Source organism: Doryrhamphus excisus, chromosome 12 (assembly GCF_030265055.1).
Source record: "Doryrhamphus excisus isolate RoL2022-K1 chromosome 12, RoL_Dexc_1.0, whole genome shotgun sequence".
Taxonomy (NCBI): Eukaryota; Metazoa; Chordata; class Actinopteri; order Syngnathiformes; family Syngnathidae; genus Doryrhamphus; species Doryrhamphus excisus.
This window is the reverse complement of record NC_080477.1, coordinates 2,715,429-2,729,226: the sequence shown is the minus strand read 5'-3', so window position 1 is coordinate 2,729,226 and position 13,798 is coordinate 2,715,429. Positions and strand designations below refer to the sequence as shown.

Here is a 13,798-nt window from a genome sequence, read left to right as displayed (position 1 = left end):
TCGTGGGTCCATGACGCCAAATTAACGAGTCTGATGTCTCCCCCTGTCACCGGCGCTTATTGTTTGTTTGTTTTTTGGAGGGAGGGGGGCGAGGGGCTGTGATGGGCTGGCCTGGTGACGTCCCGTTCACTCTAAATGGAAATGAGACGGTTTAGGAGGGCTGGTCGGGCGGCGGGACGCGCTGATGACAAACAGACCGCCACCAATGTCGTACACGAGACGTCTTTTGTGAAGATTAGGGGGGGAGGGGGGGCGTTTGCACATTATTTGGACTGCTCTGTTCCCTTAAAGCTTAACTTATTTTTACACTTGCTAATTGGAGACGCTGGCGGTTACTTGCTTTGCAGACCACGCACCATGTGACAAAGACGAGGCGTTAATTTGAGTATTTGTGCCGAAATATCACCATGGTGATTATTTTTATTTCCAAACAAAATGGGATTCTAAATCCTAAAAATAGACGATGAGGCGGGCATGCGGGGCCGTGACCTTACCCCCAGGTGAGGACCTGCTGGGCGGCAGACGGGGCCTTCCGGTCCATGGTGGGTGTTTTGCTTCCGAGTGTGCAGCCACCTCCGGGGCGCATCCCTGACGGGGAAGAGATAGCGGGGGGTTGAATGGCAGCAAAGCACCTGCAGGACAGGACGCACACACACACACGCACACACACACACACACACACACTTGGGCCACCTTTGTGCCTCTTCCCCTTGGAAGTGTCAATCTGGGACCGCAGCAGCACTTAGGAGCCTCAGCATGAAGAATGAACGGATTCACTCAAAAGCAGACGGTCGCTCATCGTGGTCTCATCGAGTTTTTGAATCGGACTTGAATCAAATCTGTCAAGAGCATCACAACATGCAGGGAATTTTTTATTTGTATAATATTTCATGATCTTGTTTTCATTTCAATTTCTTATTATTTCTTATTAAATTATTTTTAGCAAAAACAATTTCATAATTTTTATATTTTTAACACTTATTTTGTCATTTTTATTATTTTATCACTAATTTCAATTTTAGCACTCTGTCATATCTTTGGTTCGAAAACATTAATAATTCATACGTTTCATAAGTTAGTTAAAATGAAAGTAATAAATAGCTAAAAGTTCTAATAAATATTGTTAAAAACGCTAAGGTTAAAAAGTTTACAGAGTGAGACATCTTCTCTAGAAAGTATCGTTTTGGGCCACTGGCGAGTGAGTGCTCTGGCATATAGACAAGCTTTGTTGTTTTCTCTCGGCGAAAAGCAGGCTTTCCTCACGGCAGAAACGAAGGGAAAACCTCATAAACACGCTGAAAGTTGCTCTGAACGCTTGTTTCTTGGGAAGTGATCGTCTTTGTAAGTATATGGGTGTATAAAGCACTTACGTAGATGCATTTTCTATTTCAAAAGTTGTACTGTCAAGTTCGCTAACTTCATGCTACTGCTAGCTTGCGTTTGCGGTTGGTGTGTTAGCTAACTAGCTAACTAGTGTGTTAGCTAACTGCTAACATGACATGAGCAGTATTGGAATTTTATTTTATTTTTTCTGTATGTCTCAGCTACCACTTATTTTTTACAGGAAAGCTTCATTTCACTTTCGGTTTCATTTCTTTCATTTTCAGTTTTAATTACATATTTTCACGCTATCATTTTCACTTTAAAAATATTTTAACGGTATTTTCATTAAAAAAACATATTTGCTTTTATACTATTTAAGTATAATAACCTCTGAACATGTTAATAATAAAAATAATAGTAAAATATGCACATCGCCATATTTCTTTGTTGTTTTAGTTACCATCCCCCACTCAAGTGTACACTTTTAAACCTGCAATTTCAATAAATCCCCAAGGAAATCATGTAATTAGACATAAACTGTGGTTGGGTCAAAGTTCAAAGTTTTGTCATATTTGGATATAAAACCAAAAATGTCGTTTTCAACATTAGCCGTCATCCAAACCACAAAGAAGCCAACACTTCGTCGTTCACCCAAAAAGCCAAAAAGTGTCAGCATACTTTTCCTGAAAATGTTGGTCAAATTAGGAATTCTTCCAAGTCCGCCATCTTCATTCCGAGAGGCTTCGCCATCAAAAGTCCAAATGGTAGCCTCAAATTGTCCCTTAAACAGGCACTAGCTTGCGGTTTGTTGCGGCATGCGTAGGCATGCTCTTGACTGGGGGGCTGGGGGGGGGGTTGAGTCTTGGAGGTACCGTCTGCCGGGGACGAGTCTTAATCCAAACGTATGCGGCTCAGGTGGCGCTTTGGGGTCAAGGACGGCGTGGGCTGGCGATGCGGTGGGGGTGTGGGGGGCGGGCGGCACCGTAAACAGAGCTGCCAATCACCTGCCCATCGCTGGAGGAGCCGACACGGATCTGCAATATCCACAGTCAGCAGGCAAACAAGCTGTGTGTGTGTGTGTGTGCGTGTGTGTGCGTGTGTGTGCGTGTGTGCGCGCGTCTGCATCTCTCGTGCTTTTGACCTCCAGGGTGAGACAATTTGGAGTTCCTCGGATCGCTGCGAGTGTGCGACGCCACGGCAGTCCTCCTCTTTCTGAGCCGGCTCGTTCGTCCTTAATCACAAGTGACATATTGTCTCGGAGCTCGGCGGCCATGTTGGCTTCAAAGCGCATTGCTTTCCGAAGGACGAAATACGACGCGCGTCAAAGAGGCGGTTTTTCACTCGGCCTTCATTGCAAGGTTTAATGTGGAGGACGCTCGGAAGAAAGCGACAGCCGGACTGAAATGTGAAACGTAAATGAAGGCTCTCCTTGTTTCTTTGGGCTTGATGGGACGTGCGGAGATGTCCAAATCACGGCGGCATTAGCCCAAGGAACAAAAGGCGCTGCTAGCTCGGCTAATCGTTTCCTTTCTCCAAAAACCATCCATTTGTCCTCAAACACGATGACACTTCCTCTGCAGACAAAGAGTAGCAGGACTCATTAGAGCAAAGGAAAGCTGTACACTGGGGGGGGGGTAGTGGGGGGTGCTAATATTGATCTCTAGTTCTGGTTCTGTTACATTTGCCACGTGTGATTTTAATGATGCAAATATGTTGATAAAATCCTTCCAGGTTGCTCCCAGGCGTCTCCATCCAGACTGGATGATTCCCAAAGGCCCTAAAACTGCTGTCATGAAGCCTCCTCTGAAGGTCAGGTCTCCTCACTGGGCTCACTAGACTGGCTGGAAAATGCTGCTGCTCGAGTCCTGGCGAGAACCAGAAAATATGAGCATAGTCCAGCACCCGGGTCTCGGCACTGGCCTCCTGTGACTCCGCGGTCTTTTCATGGTCTTTCACCAAAGTAAGTCTCTGACTTGTTGGAGCCACATAAACCGTCTCGGGTTCTGAAGATCGGGTACTGGTCTCCTGCGGGTGCCCGGAGTCCGGACTGCATTTTCAGTCTTCCAGAAGATGTGCGACAATCCTCCCTCGACCTTGGCAATGTTCAATTCCGGGCTGAGAGCACTTCCCTTCAACTGTACACGGCAGCTGGGAGTATTTTTTTTTTTTTTTGTGGGGGGGGGGTATTTTATCGCCACTTTTCATTTTGAGTTTTTGGTTTTGCTTTGTTTTTGGAATTATAGTGATTTGCAGAATGATTCGATGTTTTTATGTATGAAGCGATTTCACCCTTCTTTTCTGTAAAGCACTATGAATTGTGATTGGTTTGGTATCAGCATCGGCATTGGTATCGGACGATTTCACTGATGAATTATGGAGATCGGCAGGATGAAACCCTGATCAGAGCATCCTCATACAAGATGGACATCTCGTCCAAACCTTTTTCTCCATACTTTGTCTGTGGACTCCAAGGAGCCAGGCAACAAATGTGGCAAAAGTGCACACACACACACACACACACACGTTAATGACAAATGGTTGACGCTCGGCGCCTGGAGCTGTAACTTTGAAACAAATACATCAAAAGGCGGACACGTTCTTTGGCCGTTACGTCCGAAGGGATTAGCCGGGGAATGGTGATGGAATTTAAAAGCGCCATTAATAAAAAATAAAAGTTCCGCTTATGAAGCCGTCGCCACAAAGTTGTGAAGTTTGAGCTCAAACAAAAATCCCGGCGTTGATTTAGCGTCTCCACCCATCAAAGGCAGAGTGCAGATCCATATAATAGATGGCGGCGTTATCGCCACTGGGAGGTACCGTCAGGCAGCGGCGGCGGCGGCGGCGCTCCTGCTGCAGCGCAAAAAGGAAAACACTCATCACGCCGCCATTGCTCAATTGCATGTTTATCATCCATGACATTGGCGGAGCGCTTCTTCCTCGGAATCGCCTCGTAAAAAGCCCCATTTGCTAAAGTTGAGCTGGGATTAGTCCATTAGCCAAATTACTAAAGATGATTCCCAAAGTCGCTGACTTCAATCTGCCGCACAGCGTGGCATCCGACACCCGGAGGTGGAGTTGGCGACTCCGCCAGGAAGTCACTCACTCACTCACTCACTCGACCTTTACCTTTTCCGCACGCCGTTCGTCTTTGCGTCACCGAGCTTCATAAAAGCCCGAGCAAGCATTTCATCCTGGAGGGGGGGAAGGGAGAATGAGGAGACGCTCATTACCAAAGAGAGCAAATCTCACACCGATGATGATGATGATGATGATGAGGATCACCTGCGGTCCGAGCTGAGCTGTCACCATGGCAACAATGTCTTGACACCTCAGCAGCGACTTCAGCCACATCAGCCTCTCTGATCAAGGATCCGATATCATAAACCGATATCGTCTGTTTCAGATACCGATGTTGGCGGAAGCTCTTAAATAATATCGTGTCATAAACACGCTGCTTTTACTGAACGTGAGTGCAAGAAGAAAAGAAAATCAAGCGCCAGTGACTTTAACTTCCCCTGACCCCACAGAGACATTTTGCGTTCTATTTGACCTCCGTGGCGTCACCACCGGCTGCTCGGAGCGTGTGCCCGAATACAGTACACCATGCTGGGCCACAGCAGGTGGCTCCTCTCCCTCTATACTCTGGTTCTCCAGATAGTAATAATAAATTTTATTTGTATAGCGCTTTTCAAGATACTCAAAGACACTTTACAAAAGAATGAAGTTGAATAGAGCAAGTAAACAGAATAAAAGACACACCAAAATACAACATTCATTGGTTAGTACACAGTTAAAAAAGCGGGGCGGGGCACAGCAGTCAGATATAGAAGGTTAGACATTAAAACCAGATTTAAAGAGGTGGGTTTTGAGTTGTTTTTTGAAGGTGGGAAGGTCAGGGCAAGCACGGAGTGAGTGGGGCAAAGAGTTCCAGAGAGTGGGGGCAGCGATGGAGAAGGCTCTGTCTCCCCAGGTTCGGAGCTTGGTCTTACAGGGGAGTGCCAGGAGGTTGGAGTCTGAGGAGCGAAGGGGACGCGGGGGATTATGTGGATGGAGGAGGTCTGTGAGATATGGGGGGGTCAGATCGTGGAGGGCTTTGTAGGTGATGAGAAGAATTTTGAAGTGAATGCGTTGGGGGACGGGAAGCCAGTGGAGGTTTTGGAGGACAGGGGTAATGTGTTCACGGGAGCGGGTGGAGGTGAGGAGGCGGGCAGCGGAGTTCTGAATATATTGTAGTTTGTTGAGGGTTTTGGATGGTGTACCGTAGAGAATGCTGTTGCAGTAGTCCATTCTGGAGGGGATGAATGCATGGATTAGGGATTCAGCGGCAGAGAATGGAAGTGATGGACGGAGTCGGGCTATGTTCTTAAGATGGGAAAATGCAGTCCGGGTTAACTGTTTGATGTGGGGTTCAAATGAAAGGGTGGGGTCTAGGAGGATACCAAGGTTGCGAATGAGCGGGGATGGAGTGAGGGTGCCGCTGCCAAATTGAAGATGGAAATTATGGGTGGGCGCTGTGGTGTTTTTGGGACCGATGATGATAATATCTGTTTTGTCACTATTAAGTTTGAGAAAATTTTGTTCCATCCAAGTTTTGATATGAGCTAAGCAGTTGGTGAGGGTGGAGTAGATATTGGAGGTGATGGAGGTGGTAGAAATGTATAGTTGAATATCATCGTTGAATAGTCATCAGTAGTGCTGTTCTCGTAGTCATGTCAGGATATTTGATTGGGACAAATCAACAGGTAGACTTCAAGTCCTTCTTCCCTCCAAGTGTTCACAAACTGCACTTAAATCCAAAGTTATCTAACATATTGTTCTGACAATATGTCGTCAGTATCGTTTGAGGAAATAAGTCTATCTTAGCATTGCTCTGCTGCATAGCGCCGCGTGTGAGTGATTGCTTCGGAGGTGTGATATTAGCTGAAACGTATGGAAAGAAGAGGCCTTACTCCCGCCTCGCAAAAATAGCGCTATACAGTCTTTGCAAATGACATATTGCTGGGTGTCAACCACGTGACCTTGTAGCGTTTGCATCGCTTCCGCCAGGACACTCGCAGGGAAGACAAAGACTATGGCCTCATACGTATGTTGTTGTACCAAATATTGGAGATGAAAGCAAACGAGGTTGCATGTTGTTGCGATGATTTGCTCCACTTGTGTTCCTGCGTGAAAAACACAACACTTGGAAAACAACAAATCGTAAACGACAAATCAGTCTGCATGAATCAGTGGCGTCATTAGGCCTGTTTTAGGGGGTCTTCTGCCCCCCTAAAAAGTTCTTAAGCCCCCCCTAAATAATTTGATATTTTCTATTGATTTAAAAAAAACAATTATTGATTTTTTTTATGAAAAAAATCTCTGACAAATGTCATATAATAGAGCAAAAGCAGGCTAATAAGCAATAAGCAGGCTAATACTAGCCTACTATTACTACTAGTAGTAGTAGCAGTAATAATCAGAAGAAGAAGAATTATGATAGTAATAATAATAGGCTAATGAATAATATAATAATGATTGCCCCCCCCCCCCCCCCCGTCCTCAAAACCTAGTGACGCCCCTGGAATGAATACGTGACTGAATCATTTCACTGCACATTTTTGCAACAGTTTTCCAAAAACTGCAGAGCGCTCTTCTCACATTGAGGATCTTTGAGTAGTACTTTTGTGGTAGATTCTTACTTCTTCTTGTTCTCCTGTCTTGTAAAGGATCTTTGAGTAGCGTATTTGCACTAGGCTCTTTACAACAGCAGGCTGATCCTGCCATAGAGGATCTTTGACAAGCATGTTTGCTGTAAATCCTAACACGGCAAAGGGCACTCCTGTCAAATAGAGGAGCTTTGACTCAATTTTGTGGTAGATTCCATGACAAACTCATCTGTCATGTCGAGGATCTTTGGCTGGCGTTGTGGTCCTGTAAATCCCTGGAGCGCTCTTATCATATTATAGAGGATCTTTGACTGGCATTTTTTTCTGTAGACCTTTAAATAATTCAGTGTTCCTGTCATATAAAGGATCTTTGACTGGCATTTTTCAGCAGTAGGTTGACTGTTGTTATTTCTTTGCAGGCGGTCCCCAGACGCCTCTCATAAAGGATCTTTGATTAGCATTTTTGCAGTAGATTCTAAAAGGAGTAGAGCGCTCGTGTGGAATTGAGGATCTTTGTGAAATGAACGAAAGCGATACAACTGTCTGTCCTGGATGCTCAGAGTAAGAGTGAGATGTTGAGATGATAGATAAATTAGGAATCGAGTCATGAATGTTTTGGTTGTGTCGTTCATCGATTCACCGTTTCAGCAAGTCGATGCATCGCGTGCAGGTAGGGTTCGGGTTTGGGCTTTTGGTGTTGGGAGCTGGGAGGGGCGTTCGGTATCTTCTCCATACAGTCGTCTTCGGGGAGGATTTGATTCCCTTTCATGTGTCACTCTCCAGGTGTCACTCTCCGCCCCAGGTTGTTATCGCCGTGCCGACGTGACAGCTTCAAGCCGCTTCCTCCAGGAAGAGAGGGGGGAAAAAAAACATTCCAAAGCTGAGCTGAAAGCGTTTCCTAGGAGACGTGAGTGACATATCATTTGTGTACAGGATTGACGCTCCATTGTGCGCGTTAATAACAATAAAGGCAGCAGAGAGGTGACGCTAAGTGTTCCTTTGCTGTTATCCTCTGCTAATTCTTGGATTATTATTTTATTGATTGTAAATACCTGTCAGCGTCTTTGAGACGCTCCACGAGGCCGATGGAACCAAAGCGAAGGCTTGTCAGCAGGCGGGGAACAGGGCGGAGTAGGACAGAGCGCACCTAAGCGGGGGCGCCCGAACACCAGCGTGTTCGAATGCCTCCTCTCTTTAAGCGGGACTTACATCACGGCGTAGATGTTGCCACACACGGGCTCCGGAATTCGGGGAGAATTTGCACATAAAGGACGTTGGGTCGTCAGGAGTAGTGAGTGTTAGGTTAGTCTTAGGTGGGCATCTTAGATCTTGTAAGGCCGGCGTACCTTTCACTCTCGGGGGACGCGCCCGCTCACTTCCATGGGTGAAGATGGATGTACTGGCTCCTTGCCCGCCCGCAGTGGCCGGGCAAGGAGCATTGATGTCAGATACGTTATTTCAGGAGAGGCGGAGTGTGTAGCCATCCTTTTCACCAAACAATACTGCAATTCTGGTCCATAGTCTGGCCTTGACTCCCGCAAGTCCCTGTTATTTGGTCTACCGGACAAATCCATTCATAACCTGCAACTGGTTCAAAACTCTGCTGCGTCATATAAGTCATATAACACCTGTCTTGCAACAACTCCTCCACTGGCTTCCGACACTGTAAAAAAATCCAAATTGACTCAACTTAAAAAAAATTGTAACCTCGCTGCCTTAAAATTTTGATTAAAATCTACAAATTAACAACAATTTAAAAGATCAAGTTCACATGACTTATTGCTTTGTCTTGGGAACTTTCTTTATTAGGTCAAATAAACAAATATTTTGTTGTATCAACAATAGAACTAGAACTAGGGTCTAGGGGTTAGCGCGCAGACCTCACAGCTAGGAGACCAGGGTTCAATCCCACCCTCGGCCATCTCTGTGTGGAGTTTGCATGTTCTCCCCGTGCATGCGTGGGTTTTCTCCGGGTACTCCGGTTTCCTCCCACATTCCAAAAACATGCTAGGTTAATTGGCGACTCCAAATTGTCCATAGGTATGAATGAATGTGAGTGTGAATGGTTGTTTGTCTATATGTGCCCTGTGATTGGCTGGCGACCAGTCCAGGGTGTACCCCGCCTTACGCCCGAAGACAGCTGGGATAGGCTCCAGCACCTCCCGCGACCCTCGTGAGGAAAAGCGGTAGAAAATGAATGAATGAACAATAGAACTAAACAATAGAAGTAATCTCAACTCACTTTTGCTAATTAGCTCAAGTAAATTCAACTCACAATTAAATTGAAATTAATTGAAATAATTTGTTAACCTGATTTGAAAATGAGTAATAAAGTAATGAGTATAAAATTCTGCTCCTCACCTTCAAGAACCTTCATAAACCACCTCGCCCTTCAGTACCTCACCAACGTATTTATTTACTCTATCCCGTAATTCAAATTCTGACATTTTATGTACCTTTGTGTTTTATATATGTATGTGTGGAATTTTAACTTTAAAATTTTTATTTTATCTATTTTAACAACTCTATACGGTCACCTTGAGTGTCCTGAAAGGCGGCTCTAAATAAAATGTAAGTGCAAGGTTGCGTGCTGCGTGCAAGGTTTTCCTGCATGCATGCAGAAAATGATATGCATCCCAAATTTCTTCCTGCCGGGTTCGGCTGCTGCGGGTTTGAAACCCCGTGCAGGCCGCATGCGTGTCTTTTGCAAGGTTCCTCATTTTTGCAAGAAGGAGAGCGAACATGGGGATGTAGCCCCCCTTAAACGTGCAGCGGAGATGGTAGATCTTCCTGACGTTGAGTGAGAGGAGTGCACCATCGCGTCTTTTTGCATATCGGGGGGGCAACTTGGAGATCTAGGAGATCCTGTTGTGCTGCCATCACCCGTTTAAAAAGGCAAATACGAGCCGTCAGATGGAAGAAGAAGAAGAAGTCTGTCACACGTTTGCCGTGTTCTTTTGAAAGAGAACTCTTCATCGTTATGTAGCAACCACCCCTCCTCATCCTCATCATCATCTATTCCCCATGAGAAGAGAAATCCCTTGGCTCCCAGAGATGGTAGTAATCTCTTCTTTATTTACGTTCTCCAACAACAAGTCAATGTATGTTAATCCACGTATTCCTCCGTATGGCTCCTGAAGAGGCAAAGCAGCATTGTGCTCCAGCGTAGCGCTCCGTGTCGACGACGTACGACACACAATCAGGGGCTCAAACCTCAAACACAATCGGGTATTGGAACATCGCTTTACTGCGACTACAGAGGACGTTTGTGTAGGAATTGTGGTCGAACGCTGAAGATGAACCGAAACGCTCCTCAGTGTTTTCACGCCGGAATGCTTTGAATGGGAGGGGGGAATGTGTGAGTACTCCGAAATGTTACTATTCCGAGGTAATTGGGGGTTTCTGATCCAACATTGATATCTGATATCAAACTGATACCAAAATGCAGGGGTTGCTAATAGCCGTTTCTCAGCGCCATTAGTTTGGGTACCGATGCTGTACAAAACCTAATGCTAAAATGCTAAAGCTACTTACCATTGAGAGACATCTTGAGAAACTTTGGACTGTCCGGTCTCTACTTCCGGATGGGATTGGGGATCCAACACAAAAGCCTACATATTATTAAAATTGATTAAAACAGACCGTTTTTGCAGGAAGTACGAAATCCAAAGCAATACAGCTGAATAGGTGCAGATACTGGAAGATCTATGAAGATTTGTGTGCTGGTTTTGGTGTGTAGCTGCTCTACAGGAGTCCACAATACGTCCCCTTTGGAAGGGAACCTGACTTGATTAATCAATTTACCTTAAATATGTTCTGGATTGGGGCGGCACGGTGGTCTAGGGGTTAGCGCACAGACCTCACAGCTAGGAGACCAGGGTTCAATTCCACCCTCGGGCATCTCTGTGTGGAGTTTGCATGTTCTCCCCGTGCATGCGTGGGTTTTCTCCGGGTACTCCGGTTTCCTCCCACATTCCAAAAACATGCTAGGTTAATTGGCGACTCCAAATTGTCCATAGGTATGAATGTGAGTGTGAATGGTTGTTTGTCTATATGTGCCCTGTGATTGGCTGGCGACCAGTCCAGGGTGTACCCCGCCTTACGCCCAAAGACAGCACCCCCCGCGACCCTCGTGAGGAAAAGCGGTAGAAAATGAATGAATGTTCTGGATTATTTGTAATTATGATGTATATTGTTCATTTGTTGAAAGTGAACGTAAAAACGACATTTGTGGTTCATGGCGCCACCCATGACAAAATACTTCTTGCATCTCGTCCCGACGATCCGCCGGACGGAGCCGGATGAAGCGTTGGTAGGATGGAAGTTGAGTTGGGCGGCTGCCCCCGCAACCCGACCTTGGAAGGGAGAAGAGAAATGGAATGTCGGTTTTTAAACATAAACACAGACTCCGACCCTGGACTCCAAAGGGTTAATAAAAAACTCTGGCGTGAGAATTCCTTGAACTGATTTGTTCATTCCGGCTTCGCCTCATCTGCTTTGCCTTTCCGGTGGGTTCCTCTTCGGGAAGCGGTGGCTGGCAAGGGCGGTCACCGATATGATTATCGCCGTGTGTCAATACAAAAAAAGGCAGAAGTGAGCGGCGGAAGATTCCCCGCTGAGCTGGAAAATGAACATCTTTGACCTCATCAAGCCCGCGGAAGCGTCTCGGCTAGCTAATTAAGATGGAGTGCAGGGAAAAGTCGGCCATCTTCGCCAGAAACTAATCAAGCGAGCGCACTTCACTGCTCCGATAGTATTTACCGAGGAGTCGGTCAGGACAGGAAAAGGACGGACGGCAAGGCCGCTAAGAATCTTTGCTGCTAGCTGGGCTCAAACCAGGAGTGTCCAAGCTACTCTTCCATCTTTCTCAACTCTCTCAAAGCACTCTGGGATGTGTTCCCAATTGGCAAATATTCCCACTTTTTCAGTGATTCCACATTTTTGTTCGAATTTCAGTTCACTTTTATTTGTATTCCACTCGTTTGGATGCTCGGCTATTTCCGCATTTGTCCAACTATTTCAGCATCAAAACATTCAGGATGTTTTTCCAATGCCCAATATTCCCAGGATTGCCTTAATTCCACATTTTCCACATGCTATTCCAGTTCAGCTTCAGAATTTAGATGCTATTATTTGTACTATTCCTATTCCTATTTCCTATTCAAAACGTTCCCACATGAGAATGTTCAGCTCATCCGGGACAGGATGGCTATGTATTGACACATTCCCAAAGAAATCCTAAATTGTCCATAATTTCACACATCCTTCAGATGGATGACCATTTTTCATCGGCCCTGTGATCCGCACATTCCTCAGCTGATTGAAAGCATTCCCGAAACTCCACATTTCAACATGAAAACTTTTTAGACATTTATGACACCGTTTTCCTGGAATTCTGCATTTTCCAGCCCAAAAATAAATCCCTTTATTTTCCACACATTAGAATCGAAGAATTCTCACTGCGTTCACATTTAATCCAAACATGGCTGAGTTCAAATCACACAAACATTCCGGTGACCTATTTTCAACATTTGTAAAATTCCCCCGGTTTCCCAGAATTCCACTTTTTCCAGCCAAAAAAATAAATATTTGAAATAAATCGCAATCATTCAAGCATCACGAACATTCAAGCTAAGCTTTTTCCACAATACCAGAATTTCCACTTTTCCCGCAATTCCACATTTTCCATGCAGCATTACAGATCAGCTTCAGATTTTTTTTCTCGGGCCATTTCCACAAACGGCCCTGGGGCCACACTTTGGACACCTCTGGTTGAAACCCCCAGCATCCATCATGAGGATCCATGATTGCTTCCATGAATATTCCATATATGGAGAATAGAATATTCCATATATGGAATATTCATGGAAGCATGCAGCCAGCACTTGCGAGAGGAGCGTAATCCGGCAGCATCCGTCTTGAAATATTCTGCATTCTGCTGAGCTTGTTTAGATTTACAACAAAGACCCACGCTTGCTTTGTGTTTCGGCGTCACACAATTAGCTCGACAAATAGCCTGTCAGCAACCAGGAAGCGGGCGAAGCCTGGGAATACCGCCGCCGTCGCCCCGGCCTGACATCTCGTACAAGCTTCTCAGCGCTCACCCGTATACTGTACACGTCGTCACACCTCCGGGCGCCTTATCAGGAGAAACATGGAAGAGGAACCTTGAGAACGCTGTCCTCCCGTCCCCGTTGTCCCAATGAGAAATGTAATGTGCCAGCTTGGAATGTGATTATCCTCGGAAGGTAAAATTACAGCTGTGGTGTCAAAGCGGCAGTCGGATGACAGCCAGTGCAGCGCAGCGCCCGAGGCCGCCGCCGCCGCCGCCGCCACTCCCGCCTGTTCCTTACCCTCCTCCGCCCGCGTGAAGGTCAGTCCCCGGCCGCCCTCCGAGCGTGGCTGCAGACATGTTTACCTGTCTTGGAAAGCCAATTACGGCGTTCCACGGCGGTGCCAGTCAGACGCCAGCACGACAACGCTGGTCGGCCGGCGCCACCAGAGGTTACCGCCATCGACCGGCCAATTTGGCCGGTCATCTTCCAGACGTCATCCCAAAACACACGCAGCCTTTGATTTAGGAACGATTTTACAGATTGTCTCCAATATTCCCTGGAATGTGTGCAGTATTCCACTTGATTGGCTCCAGACCAATAAATGACGTTCCGTTAAGTTGAATTTCATATCTTTGTCGTTTGAGCATAGATATGTAAGTTGATGACCTTCTAAATGGAGTTTTTAACATTAGAGCCCTCTAGACAGGAAATAACACCCCCATAGTTACACTCCTGTTGGATAATAAAAGAAAATAAGACATAAATAGGACATAA

At 45.9% G+C, this 13,798-nt stretch overlaps 2 long non-coding RNA genes across 2 annotated transcripts; one reads left to right on the top strand and one right to left on the bottom strand.

The window, feature by feature from the left end:
* Positions 1 to 459: 459 nt before the first annotated feature.
* Positions 460 to 1,452, bottom strand: LOC131139815 (uncharacterized). Its single transcript, XR_009132303.1, has 3 exons — positions 1,371 to 1,452; positions 694 to 839; positions 460 to 588 (listed from the first exon to the last, which is right to left on the bottom strand). It is a non-coding gene; the product is annotated as an uncharacterized LOC131139815 (long non-coding RNA).
* On the top strand, positions 1,199 to 12,746 carry LOC131139814 (uncharacterized). Its single transcript, XR_009132302.1, has 3 exons — positions 1,199 to 1,341; positions 3,055 to 3,283; positions 7,752 to 12,746. It is a non-coding gene; the product is annotated as an uncharacterized LOC131139814 (long non-coding RNA).
* The last annotated feature ends 1,052 nt before the right edge of the window (positions 12,747 to 13,798 follow it).